The sequence below is a fragment of the Danio rerio genome, chromosome 2 (assembly GCF_052040795.2).
Source record: "Danio rerio strain M-AB ecotype USA chromosome 2, GRCz13ab, whole genome shotgun sequence".
Classification (NCBI taxonomy): domain Eukaryota; kingdom Metazoa; phylum Chordata; class Actinopteri; order Cypriniformes; family Danionidae; genus Danio; species Danio rerio.
The window spans coordinates 17129905-17148852 of NC_141022.1; the positions used below are offsets into that span (position 1 = coordinate 17129905).

The following is an 18948-nucleotide window of genomic DNA, read 5'->3' on the forward strand; positions in this document are numbered from 1 at the left end:
GATGGCAACTACACTGACTTGGTCGGAAAAGTCTCTCAAACAGGGGCTTTTCAAGTACCCTCATTGGGCACCAGCGGCCCATAGTCACGTCTCTTTGCCGTATTCAAGCTTGGAGTTTGTTTTTGGTCACCAACGGCTCTTAGTTAAGCCTAAAATGTTATGTCTGTCTGTCTGTCAGCAAATGTGCTGGAGGTTTAAGGGTTAAAAATTAGTACCTGTTATGCTTGCCGACATTGTATTATTTGTGGCGTAGATTGCGGCTCCTACTGCTGACAGTTTGTGGGTATCGCTTCTCGGCCTTTTGGCTAAGATCAAGTGTAGTATCTGTTCTTATCAGTTTAATATCTGATACGTGCCCTACCCGGGCACTATATATTAAATTGATTTTTGCAGCTGGGAGATGGGTTAGGGGCTTGCTCCACCCACTCCACGCATCGACCTGGTATTGCAGTACCTCCGGGAACGGTGCACTCATTAAGCGGTGAACAGCAGAACTAGATTGCATGAAATTTAACATAACGTTAGATTGAATGTAGGGACTTGCGCTTCTTTGCGATTAGGTATCTGTCTTATGCGCTCGTTTAGACAGTGAGCATGAACAACCCTCTTGGCAGGATCCTCTTATTCTAGTCCATGAGCCACGATGCACATATTGCAACTCAGGGAGGAAAAAAAAATAAATAAAAAAAATCCATCCAAAATTCCCAATCAGGACCTAAGTCTGACCTGGGGGATGGTGGGTCCAGAGAGCTGTGGAGAGGATAATTCCCAATCAGGACCCAAGTCTGACTTGGGGGATGGTGGGTCCAGAGAGCTGTGGAGAGGATAATTCCCAATCAGGACCTAAGTCTGACCTGGGGGATGGTGGGTCCAGAGAGCTGTGCAGAGGATTTGAAAAATGGCAAAGCATGAAACCCCCGCTCCTGTCGCATTCACCCAGGGTCCAAAGCGCCGGGCCGGGGCCCCAACTCCCAGCCTACGTGTGGGGACGTCCCGCGCCTAGAGGTACATGCCCCTTTGGGGCACCAGCGGCACGCAAGGCTGGCACCTGCGGTTAACCAAGTCAATGTTCCCGGGCTTAAGTTTGGGCTACCCGGGCACTGCTGGAGAACAGGTGTTCCTCCAGGGTCCCCCACAGGGCAGGTGCTTGCCCCCAGAGAGGGTGAAGATTACCCAGCCAGAGTCAAGGCCAGTGCGGGCAAGGAAAAACGCTCCGGAAAGGGGGGCCCTTAGGAGCTTAAGCGTATCCCCGGGAAAGGGTGACTGATTTCCGGCCAAGCTGGATTGGAAGAAAGGCTCTGGAAGTCCTTCCCATGGAAGGGTCCCTTAAGAGCTGGGTCTGACCCTAAAAAAGGTGATGGTTTCCCGCTAATTGTGGCCATGGAAGTCCTTCCAGGGCGCTTTTGAGAGCTAAAACACACCCCAGAAAGAGTGACCGATTCCTGCTGATTATGGTGGCTCAAGTGGGCATGGAAGAATCGCCCTGGAAGTCCTTCCCACTGGTCCCTTGAGTAGCCGAAGCTGCCCCAGAAAGGGTGACTGATTGCCGCTTGTGGAGGCATCTCGTTTGGGCTTGGAAGAAACGCCCTGGAGGTCTGTTCTTGGGGCCCTTCCAGAGGTCTAGCTGCCCCAGAAAGAGTGACTGATTCCCGCCTATTGTGGCAGCTCGTTTGGGCTTGGAAGAAACGCCCTGGAGGTCTTGTTCTTGGGGTCCTTCAAGAGGTCTAGCTGCCCCAGAAAGAGTGACTGATTCCCGCCTATTGTGGCAGTTGCTGGCAGCTTGTTTTGGCATTCAAGAAACCCTCCATAAGTCTTACCCAGGGGTCCCTTTGGAGCTGAAGCTGCCCCAGACAGGGTGACTGACTCCCGCTTATTGTGGCAGCTCAATTGGGCATGGAAGAAACGCCCTGGAGGTCTTGTTCTTGGGGCCCTTCAAGAGCTCAAGCTGCCCCAGAAAGAGTGACTGATTCCTGCCAGTTGCTGGCAGCTCGTTTTGGCATTCAAGAAACCCTCCGCAAGTCTTACCCAGGGGTCCCTTTAGAGCTGAAGCTGCCCCAGAAAGAGTGACTCCTTCCCCGCTGACTGTGGTGGCTCAAGTGGGCATGGAAGAATCACCCTGGACGTCCTTCCCAATGGTCCCTTGGGCAGCTGAAGCTGCCCCAGACAGGGTGACTGATTCCTGCTAGTTGGGGCAGCACGTTTGGGCATGGAAGAAACGCCCTGGAGGTCTGTTCTTGGGGCCCTTCCAGAGGTCTAGCTGCCCCAGAAAGAGTGACTGATTCCCGCCTATTGTGGCAGCTCGTTTGGGCTTGGAAGAAACGCCCTGGAGGTCTTGTTCTTGGGGTCCTTCAAGAGGTCTAGCTGCCCCAGAAAGAGTGACTGATTCCCGCCTATTGTGGCAGTTGCTGGCAGCTTGTTTTGGCATTCAAGAAACCCTCCATAAGTCTTACCCAGGGGTCCCTTTGGAGCTGAAGCTGCCCCAGACAGGGTGACTGACTCCCGCTTATTGTGGCAGCTCAATTGGGCATGGAAGAAACGCCCTGGAGGTCTTGTTCTTGGGGCCCTTCAAGAGCTCAAGCTGCCCCAGAAAGAGTGACTGATTCCTGCCAGTTGCTGGCAGCTCGTTTTGGCATTCAAGAAACCCTCCGCAAGTCTTACCCAGGGGTCCCTTTAGAGCTGAAGCTGCCCCAGAAAGAGTGACTCCTTCCCCGCTGACTGTGGTGGCTCAAGTGGGCATGGAAGAATCACCCTGGACGTCCTTCCCAATGGTCCCTTGGGCAGCTGAAGCTGCCCCAGACAGGGTGACTGATTCCTGCTAGTTGGGGCAGCACGTTTGGGCATGGAAGAAACGCCCTGGAGGTCTGTTCTTGGGGCCCTTCCAGAGGTCTAGCTGCCCCAGAAAGAGTGACTGATTCCCGCCTATTGTGGCAGCTCGTTTGGGCTTGGAAGAAACGCCCTGGAGGTCTTGTTCTTGGGGTCCTTCAAGAGCTCAAGCTGCCCCAGAAAGAGTGACTGATTCCTGCCAGTTGCTGGCAGCTCGTTTTGGCATTCAAGAAACCCTCCACAAGTCTTACCCAGGGGTCCCTTTGGAGCTGAAGCTGCCCCAGACAGGGTGACTGACTCCCGCTTATTGTGGCAGCTCAATTGGGCATGGAAGAAACGCCCTGGAGGTCTTGTTCTTGGGGCCCTTCAAGAGCTCAAGCTGCCCCAGAAAGAGTGACTGATTCCTGCCAGTTGCTGGCAGCTCGTTTTGGCATTCAAGAAACCCTCCGCAAGTCTTACCCAGGGGTCCCTTTAGAGCTGAAGCTGCCCCAGAAAGAGTGACTCCTTCCCCGCTGACTGTGGTGGCTCAAGTGGGCATGGAAGAATCACCCTGGACGTCCTTCCCAATGGTCCCTTGGGCAGCTGAAGCTGCCCCAGACAGGGTGACTGATTCCAGCTAGTTGGGGCAGCACGTTTGGGCATGGAAGAAACGCCCTGGAGGTCTGTTCTTGGGGCCCTTCCAGAGGTCTAGCTGCCCCAGAAAGAGTGACTGATTCCCGCCTATTGTGGCAGCTCGTTTGGGCTTGGAAGAAACGCCCTGGAGGTCTTGTTCTTGGGGTCCTTCAAGAGCTCAAGCTGCCCCAGAAAGAGTGACTGATTCCTGCCAGTTGCTGGCAGCTCGTTTTGGCATTCAAGAAACCCTCCACAAGTCTTACCCAGGGGTCCCTTTAGAGCTGAAGCTGCCCCAGAAAGAGTGACTCCTTCCCCGCTGACTGTGGTGGCTCAAGTGGGCATGGAAGAATCACCCTGGAGGTCCTTCCCAGGGGTCCCTTAAGTAGCTGAGGCTGCCCCAGAAAGAGTGACTGATTCCTGCCAGTTGGGGCAGCTCCTTTGGGCATGGAAGAAATGCCCTGGAGGTCTTTTCTTGGGGTCCTTCAAGAGCTCAAGCTGCCCCGGAAAGAGTGACTGATTCCTGCCAATTGCTGGCAGCTCGTTTGGGCATGGAAGAAATGCCCTGGAGGTATTCTCTTGGGCTCCTTCAAGAGATCAAGCTGCCCCGGAAAGAGTGACATATTCCTGCCAGTTGCTGGCAGCTCGTTAGGGCATTCAAGAAACCCTCTGGAAGTCTTTCCCAGGGGTCCATTTTGAGCTGAAGCCGCCCCCGGAAAGAGTGACTGATTCCCCGCCGACTGTGGTGGCTCAAGTGGGCATGGAAGAAACACCCTGGAGGTCTTTTCTTGGGCTACTTCACGAGCTCAAGCTGTCCCAGAAAGAGTGACTGATCCCTGCCAGGAGCTGGCAGCTCGCGTGGGCGTTCAAGAAGCCCCCTGGAAGTCTTTTTCCAGGGTTCCCTTCAGAGCTGAAGCTGCCCCCGGAAAGAGTGGCTGGTTCCTGCCAATTGCTGGCAGCTCGTTCGGGCACGCAAGAAACTCTCTGGAGGTCTTTCCCAGGGTTCCCTTTAGAGCTGAAGCTGCCCCAAAAAGAGTGACTGATTCCCGCTGATTGTGGTGGCTCAAGTGGGCATGAAAGAATCACCCTGGAGGTCCTTCCCAATGGTCCCTTAAGTAGCTGAAGCTACCCCACAAAGAGTGACTGATTCCTGCTAGTTGGGGCAGCTCCTTTGGGCATGGAAGAAATGCCCTGGAGGTCTTTTCTTGGGGTCCTTCAAGAGCTCAAGCTGCCCCAGAAAGAGTGACCTATTCCTGCCAGTTGCTGGCAGCTCGTTTTGGCATTCAAGAAACCCTCCGCAAGTCTTACCCAGGGGTCCCTTTAGAGCTGAAGCTGCCCCAGAAAGAGTGACTCCTTCCCCGCTGACTGTGGTGGCTCAAGTGGGCATGGAAGAATCACCCTGGAGGTCCTTCCCAGGGGTCCCTTAAGTAGCTGAGGCTGCCCCAGAAAGAGTGACTGATTCCTGCTAGTTGGGGCAGCTCGTTTGGGATTGGAAGAAATGCCCTGGAGGTCTTTTCTTGGGCTCCTTCAAGAGCTCAAGCTGCCCCAGAAGGAGTGACTGATGTGGTGGCTCACGCGGGCATGGAAGAAATGCCATGCAAGTCCTTTCCAGGGGTTCCTTTAGAGCTGGAGCTGCCCCAAAAAAGAGTCACTGATTCCCGCTGACTGTGGTGGCTCATACGGGCATGGAAGTCTTTTCCCAAGGCTCAAGCAGGTAAAGGAAGACAGGTTGATCTCCGAGGCCGGCCCAGACAAAATCCTGGTCTGGACTTCTGAAGGGGGGATGGCAACTACACTGACTTGGTCGGAAAAGTCTCTCAAACAGGGGCTTTTCAAGTACCCTCATTGGGCACCAGCGGCCCATAGTCACGTCTCTTTGCCGTATTCAAGCTTGGAGTTTGTTTTTGGTCACCAACGGCTCTTAGTTAAGCCTAAAATGTTATGTCTGTCTGTCTGTCAGCAAATGTGCTGGAGGTTTAAGGGTTAAAAATTAGTACCTGTTATGCTTGCCGACATTGTATTATTTGTGGCGTAGATTGCGGCTCCTACTGCTGACAGTTTGTGGGTATCGCTTCTCGGCCTTTTGGCTAAGATCAAGTGTAGTATCTGTTCTTATCAGTTTAATATCTGATACGTGCCCTACCCGGGCACTATATATTAAATTGATTTTTGCAGCTGGGAGATGGGTTAGGGGCTTGCTCCACCCACTCCACGCATCGACCTGGTATTGCAGTACCTCCGGGAACGGTGCACTCATTAAGCGGTGAACAGCAGAACTAGATTGCATGAAATTTAACATAACGTTAGATTGAATGTAGGGACTTGCGCTTCTTTGCGATTAGGTATCTGTCTTATGCGCTCGTTTAGACAGTGAGCATGAACAACCCTCTTGGCAGGATCCTCTTATTCTAGTCCATGAGCCACGATGCACATATTGCAACTCAGGGAGGAAAAAAAAATAAATAAAAAAAATCCATCCAAAATTCCCAATCAGGACCTAAGTCTGACCTGGGGGATGGTGGGTCCAGAGAGCTGTGGAGAGGATAATTCCCAATCAGGACCCAAGTCTGACTTGGGGGATGGTGGGTCCAGAGAGCTGTGGAGAGGATAATTCCCAATCAGGACCTAAGTCTGACCTGGGGGATGGTGGGTCCAGAGAGCTGTGCAGAGGATTTGAAAAATGGCAAAGCATGAAACCCCCGCTCCTGTCGCATTCACCCAGGGTCCAAAGCGCCGGGCCGGGGCCCCAACTCCCAGCCTATGTGTGGGGACGTCCCGCGCCTAGAGGTACATGCCCCTTTGGGGCACCAGCGGCACGCAAGGCTGGCACCTGCGGTTAACCAAGTCAATGTTCCCGGGCTTAAGTTTGGGCTACCCGGGCACTGCTGGAGAACAGGTGTTCCTCCAGGGTCCCCCACAGGGCAGGTGCTTGCCCCCAGAGAGGGTGAAGATTACCCAGCCAGAGTCAAGGCCAGTGCGGGCAAGGAAAAACGCTCCGGAAAGGGGGGCCCTTAGGAGCTTAAGCGTATCCCCGGGAAAGGGTGACTGATTTCCGGCCAAGCTGGATTGGAAGAAAGGCTCTGGAAGTCCTTCCCATGGAAGGGTCCCTTAAGAGCTGGGTCTGACCCTAAAAAAGGTGATGGTTTCCCGCTAATTGTGGCCATGGAAGTCCTTCCAGGGCGCTTTTGAGAGCTAAAACACACCCCAGAAAGAGTGACCGATTCCTGCTGATTATGGTGGCTCAAGTGGGCATGGAAGAATCGCCCTGGAAGTCCTTCCCACTGGTCCCTTGAGTAGCCGAAGCTGCCCCAGAAAGGGTGACTGATTGCCGCTTGTGGAGGCATCTCGTTTGGGCTTGGAAGAAACGCCCTGGAGGTCTGTTCTTGGGGCCCTTCCAGAGGTCTAGCTGCCCCAGAAAGAGTGACTGATTCCCGCCTATTGTGGCAGCTCGTTTGGGCTTGGAAGAAACGCCCTGGAGGTCTTGTTCTTGGGGTCCTTCAAGAGGTCTAGCTGCCCCAGAAAGAGTGACTGATTCCCGCCTATTGTGGCAGTTGCTGGCAGCTTGTTTTGGCATTCAAGAAACCCTCCATAAGTCTTACCCAGGGGTCCCTTTGGAGCTGAAGCTGCCCCAGACAGGGTGACTGACTCCCGCTTATTGTGGCAGCTCAATTGGGCATGGAAGAAACGCCCTGGAGGTCTTGTTCTTGGGGCCCTTCAAGAGCTCAAGCTGCCCCAGAAAGAGTGACTGATTCCTGCCAGTTGCTGGCAGCTCGTTTTGGCATTCAAGAAACCCTCCGCAAGTCTTACCCAGGGGTCCCTTTAGAGCTGAAGCTGCCCCAGAAAGAGTGACTCCTTCCCCGCTGACTGTGGTGGCTCAAGTGGGCATGGAAGAATCACCCTGGACGTCCTTCCCAATGGTCCCTTGGGCAGCTGAAGCTGCCCCAGACAGGGTGACTGATTCCAGCTAGTTGGGGCAGCACGTTTGGGCATGGAAGAAACGCCCTGGAGGTCTGTTCTTGGGGCCCTTCCAGAGGTCTAGCTGCCCCAGAAAGAGTGACTGATTCCCGCCTATTGTGGCAGCTCGTTTGGGCTTGGAAGAAACGCCCTGGAGGTCTTGTTCTTGGGGTCCTTCAAGAGGTCTAGCTGCCCCAGAAAGAGTGACTGATTCCCGCCTATTGTGGCAGTTGCTGGCAGCTTGTTTTGGCATTCAAGAAACCCTCCATAAGTCTTACCCAGGGGTCCCTTTGGAGCTGAAGCTGCCCCAGACAGGGTGACTGACTCCCGCTTATTGTGGCAGCTCAATTGGGCATGGAAGAAACGCCCTGGAGGTCTTGTTCTTGGGGCCCTTCAAGAGCTCAAGCTGCCCCAGAAAGAGTGACTGATTCCTGCCAGTTGCTGGCAGCTCGTTTTGGCATTCAAGAAACCCTCCGCAAGTCTTACCCAGGGGTCCCTTTAGAGCTGAAGCTGCCCCAGAAAGAGTGACTCCTTCCCCGCTGACTGTGGTGGCTCAAGTGGGCATGGAAGAATCACCCTGGACGTCCTTCCCAATGGTCCCTTGGGCAGCTGAAGCTGCCCCAGACAGGGTGACTGATTCCTGCTAGTTGGGGCAGCACGTTTGGGCATGGAAGAAACGCCCTGGAGGTCTGTTCTTGGGGCCCTTCCAGAGGTCTAGCTGCCCCAGAAAGAGTGACTGATTCCCGCCTATTGTGGCAGCTCGTTTGGGCTTGGAAGAAACGCCCTGGAGGTCTTGTTCTTGGGGTCCTTCAAGAGCTCAAGCTGCCCCAGAAAGAGTGACTGATTCCTGCCAGTTGCTGGCAGCTCGTTTTGGCATTCAAGAAACCCTCCACAAGTCTTACCCAGGGGTCCCTTTAGAGCTGAAGCTGCCCCAGAAAGAGTGACTCCTTCCCCGCTGACTGTGGTGGCTCAAGTGGGCATGGAAGAATCACCCTGGAGGTCCTTCCCAGGGGTCCCTTAAGTAGCTGAGGCTGCCCCAGAAAGAGTGACTGATTCCTGCCAGTTGGGGCAGCTCCTTTGGGCATGGAAGAAATGCCCTGGAGGTCTTTTCTTGGGGTCCTTCAAGAGCTCAAGCTGCCCCGGAAAGAGTGACTGATTCCTGCCAATTGCTGGCAGCTCGTTTGGGCATGGAAGAAATGCCCTGGAGGTATTCTCTTGGGCTCCTTCAAGAGATCAAGCTGCCCCGGAAAGAGTGACATATTCCTGCCAGTTGCTGGCAGCTCGTTAGGGCATTCAAGAAACCCTCTGGAAGTCTTTCCCAGGGGTCCATTTTGAGCTGAAGCCGCCCCCGGAAAGAGTGACTGATTCCCCGCCGACTGTGGTGGCTCAAGTGGGCATGGAAGAAACACCCTGGAGGTCTTTTCTTGGGCTACTTCACGAGCTCAAGCTGTCCCAGAAAGAGTGACTGATCCCTGCCAGGAGCTGGCAGCTCGCGTGGGCGTTCAAGAAGCCCCCTGGAAGTCTTTTTCCAGGGTTCCCTTCAGAGCTGAAGCTGCCCCCGGAAAGAGTGGCTGGTTCCTGCCAATTGCTGGCAGCTCGTTCGGGCACGCAAGAAACTCTCTGGAGGTCTTTCCCAGGGTTCCCTTTAGAGCTGAAGCTGCCCCAAAAAGAGTGACTGATTCCCGCTGATTGTGGTGGCTCAAGTGGGCATGAAAGAATCACCCTGGAGGTCCTTCCCAATGGTCCCTTAAGTAGCTGAAGCTACCCCACAAAGAGTGACTGATTCCTGCTAGTTGGGGCAGCTCCTTTGGGCATGGAAGAAATGCCCTGGAGGTCTTTTCTTGGGGTCCTTCAAGAGCTCAAGCTGCCCCAGAAAGAGTGACTGATTCCTGCCAGTTGCTGGCAGCTCGTTTTGGCATTCAAGAAACCCTCCGCAAGTCTTACCCAGGGGTCCCTTTAGAGCTGAAGCTGCCCCAGAAAGAGTGACTCCTTCCCCGCTGACTGTGGTGGCTCAAGTGGGCATGGAAGAATCACCCTGGAGGTCCTTCCCAGGGGTCCCTTAAGTAGCTGAGGCTGCCCCAGAAAGAGTGACTGATTCCTGCTAGTTGGGGCAGCTCGTTTGGGATTGGAAGAAATGCCCTGGAGGTCTTTTCTTGGGCTCCTTCAAGAGCTCAAGCTGCCCCAGAAGGAGTGACTGATGTGGTGGCTCACGCGGGCATGGAAGAAATGCCATGCAAGTCCTTTCCAGGGGTTCCTTTAGAGCTGGAGCTGCCCCAAAAAAGAGTCACTGATTCCCGCTGACTGTGGTGGCTCATACGGGCATGGAAGTCTTTTCCCAAGGCTCAAGCAGGTAAAGGAAGACAGGTTGATCTCCGAGGCCGGCCCAGACAAAATCCTGGTCTGGACTTCTGAAGGGGGGATGGCAACTACACTGACTTGGTCGGAAAAGTCTCTCAAACAGGGGCTTTTCAAGTACCCTCATTGGGCACCAGCGGCCCATAGTCACGTCTCTTTGCCGTATTCAAGCTTGGAGTTTGTTTTTGGTCACCAACGGCTCTTAGTTAAGCCTAAAATGTTATGTCTGTCTGTCTGTCAGCAAATGTGCTGGAGGTTTAAGGGTTAAAAATTAGTACCTGTTATGCTTGCCGACATTGTATTATTTGTGGCGTAGATTGCGGCTCCTACTGCTGACAGTTTGTGGGTATCGCTTCTCGGCCTTTTGGCTAAGATCAAGTGTAGTATCTGTTCTTATCAGTTTAATATCTGATACGTGCCCTACCCGGGCACTATATATTAAATTGATTTTTGCAGCTGGGAGATGGGTTAGGGGCTTGCTCCACCCACTCCACGCATCGACCTGGTATTGCAGTACCTCCGGGAACGGTGCACTCATTAAGCGGTGAACAGCAGAACTAGATTGCATGAAATTTAACATAACGTTAGATTGAATGTAGGGACTTGCGCTTCTTTGCGATTAGGTATCTGTCTTATGCGCTCGTTTAGACAGTGAGCATGAACAACCCTCTTGGCAGGATCCTCTTATTCTAGTCCATGAGCCACGATGCACATATTGCAACTCAGGGAGGAAAAAAAAATAAATAAAAAAAATCCATCCAAAATTCCCAATCAGGACCTAAGTCTGACCTGGGGGATGGTGGGTCCAGAGAGCTGTGGAGAGGATAATTCCCAATCAGGACCCAAGTCTGACTTGGGGGATGGTGGGTCCAGAGAGCTGTGGAGAGGATAATTCCCAATCAGGACCTAAGTCTGACCTGGGGGATGGTGGGTCCAGAGAGCTGTGCAGAGGATTTGAAAAATGGCAAAGCATGAAACCCCCGCTCCTGTCGCATTCACCCAGGGTCCAAAGCGCCGGGCCGGGGCCCCAACTCCCAGCCTACGTGTGGGGACGTCCCGCGCCTAGAGGTACATGCCCCTTTGGGGCACCAGCGGCACGCAAGGCTGGCACCTGCGGTTAACCAAGTCAATGTTCCCGGGCTTAAGTTTGGGCTACCCGGGCACTGCTGGAGAACAGGTGTTCCTCCAGGGTCCCCCACAGGGCAGGTGCTTGCCCCCAGAGAGGGTGAAGATTACCCAGCCAGAGTCAAGGCCAGTGCGGGCAAGGAAAAACGCTCCGGAAAGGGGGGCCCTTAGGAGCTTAAGCGTATCCCCGGGAAAGGGTGACTGATTTCCGGCCAAGCTGGATTGGAAGAAAGGCTCTGGAAGTCCTTCCCATGGAAGGGTCCCTTAAGAGCTGGGTCTGACCCTAAAAAAGGTGATGGTTTCCCGCTAATTGTGGCCATGGAAGTCCTTCCAGGGCGCTTTTGAGAGCTAAAACACACCCCAGAAAGAGTGACCGATTCCTGCTGATTATGGTGGCTCAAGTGGGCATGGAAGAATCGCCCTGGAAGTCCTTCCCACTGGTCCCTTGAGTAGCCGAAGCTGCCCCAGAAAGGGTGACTGATTGCCGCTTGTGGAGGCATCTCGTTTGGGCTTGGAAGAAACGCCCTGGAGGTCTGTTCTTGGGGCCCTTCCAGAGGTCTAGCTGCCCCAGAAAGAGTGACTGATTCCCGCCTATTGTGGCAGCTCGTTTGGGCTTGGAAGAAACGCCCTGGAGGTCTTGTTCTTGGGGTCCTTCAAGAGGTCTAGCTGCCCCAGAAAGAGTGACTGATTCCCGCCTATTGTGGCAGTTGCTGGCAGCTTGTTTTGGCATTCAAGAAACCCTCCATAAGTCTTACCCAGGGGTCCCTTTGGAGCTGAAGCTGCCCCAGACAGGGTGACTGACTCCCGCTTATTGTGGCAGCTCAATTGGGCATGGAAGAAACGCCCTGGAGGTCTTGTTCTTGGGGCCCTTCAAGAGCTCAAGCTGCCCCAGAAAGAGTGACTGATTCCTGCCAGTTGCTGGCAGCTCGTTTTGGCATTCAAGAAACCCTCCGCAAGTCTTACCCAGGGGTCCCTTTAGAGCTGAAGCTGCCCCAGAAAGAGTGACTCCTTCCCCGCTGACTGTGGTGGCTCAAGTGGGCATGGAAGAATCACCCTGGACGTCCTTCCCAATGGTCCCTTGGGCAGCTGAAGCTGCCCCAGACAGGGTGACTGATTCCTGCTAGTTGGGGCAGCACGTTTGGGCATGGAAGAAACGCCCTGGAGGTCTGTTCTTGGGGCCCTTCCAGAGGTCTAGCTGCCCCAGAAAGAGTGACTGATTCCCGCCTATTGTGGCAGCTCGTTTGGGCTTGGAAGAAACGCCCTGGAGGTCTTGTTCTTGGGGTCCTTCAAGAGGTCTAGCTGCCCCAGAAAGAGTGACTGATTCCCGCCTATTGTGGCAGTTGCTGGCAGCTTGTTTTGGCATTCAAGAAACCCTCCATAAGTCTTACCCAGGGGTCCCTTTGGAGCTGAAGCTGCCCCAGACAGGGTGACTGACTCCCGCTTATTGTGGCAGCTCAATTGGGCATGGAAGAAACGCCCTGGAGGTCTTGTTCTTGGGGCCCTTCAAGAGCTCAAGCTGCCCCAGAAAGAGTGACTGATTCCTGCCAGTTGCTGGCAGCTCGTTTTGGCATTCAAGAAACCCTCCGCAAGTCTTACCCAGGGGTCCCTTTAGAGCTGAAGCTGCCCCAGAAAGAGTGACTCCTTCCCCGCTGACTGTGGTGGCTCAAGTGGGCATGGAAGAATCACCCTGGACGTCCTTCCCAATGGTCCCTTGGGCAGCTGAAGCTGCCCCAGACAGGGTGACTGATTCCTGCTAGTTGGGGCAGCACGTTTGGGCATGGAAGAAACGCCCTGGAGGTCTGTTCTTGGGGCCCTTCCAGAGGTCTAGCTGCCCCAGAAAGAGTGACTGATTCCCGCCTATTGTGGCAGCTCGTTTGGGCTTGGAAGAAACGCCCTGGAGGTCTTGTTCTTGGGGTCCTTCAAGAGCTCAAGCTGCCCCAGAAAGAGTGACTGATTCCTGCCAGTTGCTGGCAGCTCGTTTTGGCATTCAAGAAACCCTCCACAAGTCTTACCCAGGGGTCCCTTTAGAGCTGAAGCTGCCCCAGAAAGAGTGACTCCTTCCCCGCTGACTGTGGTGGCTCAAGTGGGCATGGAAGAATCACCCTGGAGGTCCTTCCCAGGGGTCCCTTAAGTAGCTGAGGCTGCCCCAGAAAGAGTGACTGATTCCTGCCAGTTGGGGCAGCTCCTTTGGGCATGGAAGAAATGCCCTGGAGGTCTTTTCTTGGGGTCCTTCAAGAGCTCAAGCTGCCCCGGAAAGAGTGACTGATTCCTGCCAATTGCTGGCAGCTCGTTTGGGCATGGAAGAAATGCCCTGGAGGTATTCTCTTGGGCTCCTTCAAGAGATCAAGCTGCCCCGGAAAGAGTGACATATTCCTGCCAGTTGCTGGCAGCTCGTTAGGGCATTCAAGAAACCCTCTGGAAGTCTTTCCCAGGGGTCCATTTTGAGCTGAAGCCGCCCCCGGAAAGAGTGACTGATTCCCCGCCGACTGTGGTGGCTCAAGTGGGCATGGAAGAAACACCCTGGAGGTCTTTTCTTGGGCTACTTCACGAGCTCAAGCTGTCCCAGAAAGAGTGACTGATCCCTGCCAGGAGCTGGCAGCTCGCGTGGGCGTTCAAGAAGCCCCCTGGAAGTCTTTTTCCAGGGTTCCCTTCAGAGCTGAAGCTGCCCCCGGAAAGAGTGGCTGGTTCCTGCCAATTGCTGGCAGCTCGTTCGGGCACGCAAGAAACTCTCTGGAGGTCTTTCCCAGGGTTCCCTTTAGAGCTGAAGCTGCCCCAAAAAGAGTGACTGATTCCCGCTGATTGTGGTGGCTCAAGTGGGCATGAAAGAATCACCCTGGAGGTCCTTCCCAATGGTCCCTTAAGTAGCTGAAGCTACCCCACAAAGAGTGACTGATTCCTGCTAGTTGGGGCAGCTCCTTTGGGCATGGAAGAAATGCCCTGGAGGTCTTTTCTTGGGGTCCTTCAAGAGCTCAAGCTGCCCCAGAAAGAGTGACTGATTCCTGCCAGTTGCTGGCAGCTCGTTTTGGCATTCAAGAAACCCTCCGCAAGTCTTACCCAGGGGTCCCTTTAGAGCTGAAGCTGCCCCAGAAAGAGTGACTCCTTCCCCGCTGACTGTGGTGGCTCAAGTGGGCATGGAAGAATCACCCTGGAGGTCCTTCCCAGGGGTCCCTTAAGTAGCTGAGGCTGCCCCAGAAAGAGTGACTGATTCCTGCTAGTTGGGGCAGCTCGTTTGGGATTGGAAGAAATGCCCTGGAGGTCTTTTCTTGGGCTCCTTCAAGAGCTCAAGCTGCCCCAGAAGGAGTGACTGATGTGGTGGCTCACGCGGGCATGGAAGAAATGCCATGCAAGTCCTTTCCAGGGGTTCCTTTAGAGCTGGAGCTGCCCCAAAAAAGAGTCACTGATTCCCGCTGACTGTGGTGGCTCATACGGGCATGGAAGTCTTTTCCCAAGGCTCAAGCAGGTAAAGGAAGACAGGTTGATCTCCGAGGCCGGCCCAGACAAAATCCTGGTCTGGACTTCTGAAGGGGGGATGGCAACTACACTGACTTGGTCGGAAAAGTCTCTCAAACAGGGGCTTTTCAAGTACCCTCATTGGGCACCAGCGGCCCATAGTCACGTCTCTTTGCCGTATTCAAGCTTGGAGTTTGTTTTTGGTCACCAACGGCTCTTAGTTAAGCCTAAAATGTTATGTCTGTCTGTCTGTCAGCAAATGTGCTGGAGGTTTAAGGGTTAAAAATTAGTACCTGTTATGCTTGCCGACATTGTATTATTTGTGGCGTAGATTGCGGCTCCTACTGCTGACAGTTTGTGGGTATCGCTTCTCGGCCTTTTGGCTAAGATCAAGTGTAGTATCTGTTCTTATCAGTTTAATATCTGATACGTGCCCTACCCGGGCACTATATATTAAATTGATTTTTGCAGCTGGGAGATGGGTTAGGGGCTTGCTCCACCCACTCCACGCATCGACCTGGTATTGCAGTACCTCCGGGAACGGTGCACTCATTAAGCGGTGAACAGCAGAACTAGATTGCATGAAATTTAACATAACGTTAGATTGAATGTAGGGACTTGCGCTTCTTTGCGATTAGGTATCTGTCTTATGCGCTCGTTTAGACAGTGAGCATGAACAACCCTCTTGGCAGGATCCTCTTATTCTAGTCCATGAGCCACGATGCACATATTGCAACTCAGGGAGGAAAAAAAAATAAATAAAAAAAATCCATCCAAAATTCCCAATCAGGACCTAAGTCTGACCTGGGGGATGGTGGGTCCAGAGAGCTGTGGAGAGGATAATTCCCAATCAGGACCCAAGTCTGACTTGGGGGATGGTGGGTCCAGAGAGCTGTGGAGAGGATAATTCCCAATCAGGACCTAAGTCTGACCTGGGGGATGGTGGGTCCAGAGAGCTGTGCAGAGGATTTGAAAAATGGCAAAGCATGAAACCCCCGCTCCTGTCGCATTCACCCAGGGTCCAAAGCGCCGGGCCGGGGCCCCAACTCCCAGCCTACGTGTGGGGACGTCCCGCGCCTAGAGGTACATGCCCCTTTGGGGCACCAGCGGCACGCAAGGCTGGCACCTGCGGTTAACCAAGTCAATGTTCCCGGGCTTAAGTTTGGGCTACCCGGGCACTGCTGGAGAACAGGTGTTCCTCCAGGGTCCCCCACAGGGCAGGTGCTTGCCCCCAGAGAGGGTGAAGATTACCCAGCCAGAGTCAAGGCCAGTGCGGGCAAGGAAAAACGCTCCGGAAAGGGGGGCCCTTAGGAGCTTAAGCGTATCCCCGGGAAAGGGTGACTGATTTCCGGCCAAGCTGGATTGGAAGAAAGGCTCTGGAAGTCCTTCCCATGGAAGGGTCCCTTAAGAGCTGGGTCTGACCCTAAAAAAGGTGATGGTTTCCCGCTAATTGTGGCCATGGAAGTCCTTCCAGGGCGCTTTTGAGAGCTAAAACACACCCCAGAAAGAGTGACCGATTCCTGCTGATTATGGTGGCTCAAGTGGGCATGGAAGAATCGCCCTGGAAGTCCTTCCCACTGGTCCCTTGAGTAGCCGAAGCTGCCCCAGAAAGGGTGACTGATTGCCGCTTGTGGAGGCATCTCGTTTGGGCTTGGAAGAAACGCCCTGGAGGTCTGTTCTTGGGGCCCTTCCAGAGGTCTAGCTGCCCCAGAAAGAGTGACTGATTCCCGCCTATTGTGGCAGCTCGTTTGGGCTTGGAAGAAACGCCCTGGAGGTCTTGTTCTTGGGGTCCTTCAAGAGGTCTAGCTGCCCCAGAAAGAGTGACTGATTCCCGCCTATTGTGGCAGTTGCTGGCAGCTTGTTTTGGCATTCAAGAAACCCTCCATAAGTCTTACCCAGGGGTCCCTTTGGAGCTGAAGCTGCCCCAGACAGGGTGACTGACTCCCGCTTATTGTGGCAGCTCAATTGGGCATGGAAGAAACGCCCTGGAGGTCTTGTTCTTGGGGCCCTTCAAGAGCTCAAGCTGCCCCAGAAAGAGTGACTGATTCCTGCCAGTTGCTGGCAGCTCGTTTTGGCATTCAAGAAACCCTCCGCAAGTCTTACCCAGGGGTCCCTTTAGAGCTGAAGCTGCCCCAGAAAGAGTGACTCCTTCCCCGCTGACTGTGGTGGCTCAAGTGGGCATGGAAGAATCACCCTGGACGTCCTTCCCAATGGTCCCTTGGGCAGCTGAAGCTGCCCCAGACAGGGTGACTGATTCCTGCTAGTTGGGGCAGCACGTTTGGGCATGGAAGAAACGCCCTGGAGGTCTGTTCTTGGGGCCCTTCCAGAGGTCTAGCTGCCCCAGAAAGAGTGACTGATTCCCGCCTATTGTGGCAGCTCGTTTGGGCTTGGAAGAAACGCCCTGGAGGTCTTGTTCTTGGGGTCCTTCAAGAGGTCTAGCTGCCCCAGAAAGAGTGACTGATTCCCGCCTATTGTGGCAGTTGCTGGCAGCTTGTTTTGGCATTCAAGAAACCCTCCATAAGTCTTACCCAGGGGTCCCTTTGGAGCTGAAGCTGCCCCAGACAGGGTGACTGACTCCCGCTTATTGTGGCAGCTCAATTGGGCATGGAAGAAACGCCCTGGAGGTCTTGTTCTTGGGGCCCTTCAAGAGCTCAAGCTGCCCCAGAAAGAGTGACTGATTCCTGCCAGTTGCTGGCAGCTCGTTTTGGCATTCAAGAAACCCTCCGCAAGTCTTACCCAGGGGTCCCTTTAGAGCTGAAGCTGCCCCAGAAAGAGTGACTCCTTCCCCGCTGACTGTGGTGGCTCAAGTGGGCATGGAAGAATCACCCTGGACGTCCTTCCCAATGGTCCCTTGGGCAGCTGAAGCTGCCCCAGACAGGGTGACTGATTCCTGCTAGTTGGGGCAGCACGTTTGGGCATGGAAGAAACGCCCTGGAGGTCTGTTCTTGGGGCCCTTCCAGAGGTCTAGCTGCCCCAGAAAGAGTGACTGATTCCCGCCTATTGTGGCAGCTCGTTTGGGCTTGGAAGAAACGCCCTGGAGGTCTTGTTCTTGGGGTCCTTCAAGAGCTCAAGCTGCCCCAGAAAGAGTGACTGATTCCTGCCAGTTGCTGGCAGCTCGTTTTGGCATTCAAGAAACCCTCCACAAGTCTTACCCAGGGGTCCCTTTAGAGCTGAAGCTGCCCCAGAAAGAGTGACTCCTTCCCCGCTGACTGTGGTGGCTCAAGTGGGCATGGAAGAATCACCCTGGAGGTCCTTCCCAGGGGTCCCTTAAGTAGCTGAGGCTGCCCCAGAAAGAGTGACTGATTCCTGCCAGTTGGGGCAGCTCCTTTGGGCATGGAAGAAATGCCCTGGAGGTCTTTTCTTGGGGTCCTTCAAGAGCTCAAGCTGCCCCGGAAAGAGTGACTGATTCCTGCCAATTGCTGGCAGCTCGTTTGGGCATGGAAGAAATGCCCTGGAGGTATTCTCTTGGGCTCCTTCAAGAGATCAAGCTGCCCCGGAAAGAGTGACATATTCCTGCCAGTTGCTGGCAGCTCGTTAGGGCATTCAAGAAACCCTCTGGAAGTCTTTCCCAGGGGTCCATTTTGAGCTGAAGCCGCCCCCGGAAAGAGTGACTGATTCCCCGCCGACTGTGGTGGCTCAAGTGGGCATGGAAGAAACACCCTGGAGGTCTTTTCTTGGGCTACTTCACGAGCTCAAGCTGTCCCAGAAAGAGTGACTGATCCCTGCCAGGAGCTGGCAGCTCGCGTGGGCGTTCAAGAAGCCCCCTGGAAGTCTTTTTCCAGGGTTCCCTTCAGAGCTGAAGCTGCCCCCGGAAAGAGTGGCTGGTTCCTGCCAATTGCTGGCAGCTCGTTCGGGCACGCAAGAAACTCTCTGGAGGTCTTTCCCAGGGTTCCCTTTAGAGCTGAAGCTGCCCCAAAAAGAGTGACTGATTCCCGCTGATTGTGGTGGCTCAAGTGGGCATGAAAGAATCACCCTGGAGGTCCTTCCCAATGGTCCCTTAAGTAGCTGAAGCTACCCCACAAAGAGTGACTGATTCCTGCTAGTTGGGGCAGCTCCTTTGGGCATGGAAGAAATGCCCTGGAGGTCTTTTCTTGGGGTCCTTCAAGAGCTCAAGCTGCCCCAGAAAGAGTGACTGATTCCTGCCAGTTGCTGGCAGCTCGTTTTGGCATTCAAGAAACCCTCCGCAAGTCTTACCCAGGGGTCCCTTTAGAGCTGAAGCTGCCCCAGAAAGAGTGACTCCTTCCCCGCTGACTGTGGTGGCTCAAGTGGGCATGGAAGAATCACCCTGGAGGTCCTTCCCAGGGGTCCCTTAAGTAGCTGAGGCTGCCCCAGAAAGAGTGACTGATTCCTGCTAGTTGGGGCAGCTCGTTTGGGATTGGAAGAAATGCCCTGGAGGTCTTTTCTTGGGCTCCTTCAAGAGCTCAAGCTGCCCCAGAAGGAGTGACTGATGTGGTGGCTCACGCGGGCATGGAAGAAATGCCATGCAAGTCCTTTCCAGGGGTTCCTTTAGAGCTGGAGCTGCCCCAAAAAAGAGTCACTGATTCCCGCTGACTGTGGTGGCTCATACGGGCATGGAAGTCTTTTCCCAAGGCTCAAGCAGGTAAAGGAAGACAGGTTGATCTCCGAGGCCGG

General features: G+C 54.2%; 2 long non-coding RNA genes and 4 other non-coding genes across 6 annotated transcripts; 4 read left to right on the forward strand and 2 right to left on the reverse strand.

Annotated features, from left to right (window-relative positions):
* The first annotated feature begins 285 nt into the window (after positions 1 to 285).
* LOC147846267 (U2 spliceosomal RNA) lies at positions 286 to 476 on the forward strand. Its single transcript, XR_015479277.1, has one exon. It is a non-coding gene; the product is annotated as a U2 spliceosomal RNA (small nuclear RNA).
* Positions 477 to 5499: 5023 nt separating this feature from the next.
* Positions 5500 to 5690, forward strand: LOC147846268 (U2 spliceosomal RNA). Its single transcript, XR_015479278.1, has one exon. It is a non-coding gene; the product is annotated as a U2 spliceosomal RNA (small nuclear RNA).
* Positions 5691 to 10089: 4399 nt separating this feature from the next.
* Positions 10090 to 10280, forward strand: LOC147846269 (U2 spliceosomal RNA). Its single transcript, XR_015479279.1, has one exon. It is a non-coding gene; the product is annotated as a U2 spliceosomal RNA (small nuclear RNA).
* Positions 10281 to 10433: 153 nt separating this feature from the next.
* LOC148679733 (uncharacterized) lies at positions 10434 to 14243 on the reverse strand. Its single transcript, XR_015941934.1, has 2 exons — positions 10595 to 14243; positions 10434 to 10530 (listed from the first exon to the last, which is right to left on the reverse strand). It is a non-coding gene; the product is annotated as an uncharacterized LOC148679733 (long non-coding RNA).
* A 436-nt stretch (positions 14244 to 14679) lies between these two features.
* LOC147846270 (U2 spliceosomal RNA) lies at positions 14680 to 14870 on the forward strand. Its single transcript, XR_015479280.1, has one exon. It is a non-coding gene; the product is annotated as a U2 spliceosomal RNA (small nuclear RNA).
* A 153-nt stretch (positions 14871 to 15023) lies between these two features.
* LOC148679734 (uncharacterized) lies at positions 15024 to 18833 on the reverse strand. The gene is made up of 2 exons (XR_015941932.1): positions 15185 to 18833; positions 15024 to 15120 (listed from the first exon to the last, which is right to left on the reverse strand). It is a non-coding gene; the product is annotated as an uncharacterized LOC148679734 (long non-coding RNA).
* Positions 18834 to 18948: the final 115 nt, after the last annotated feature.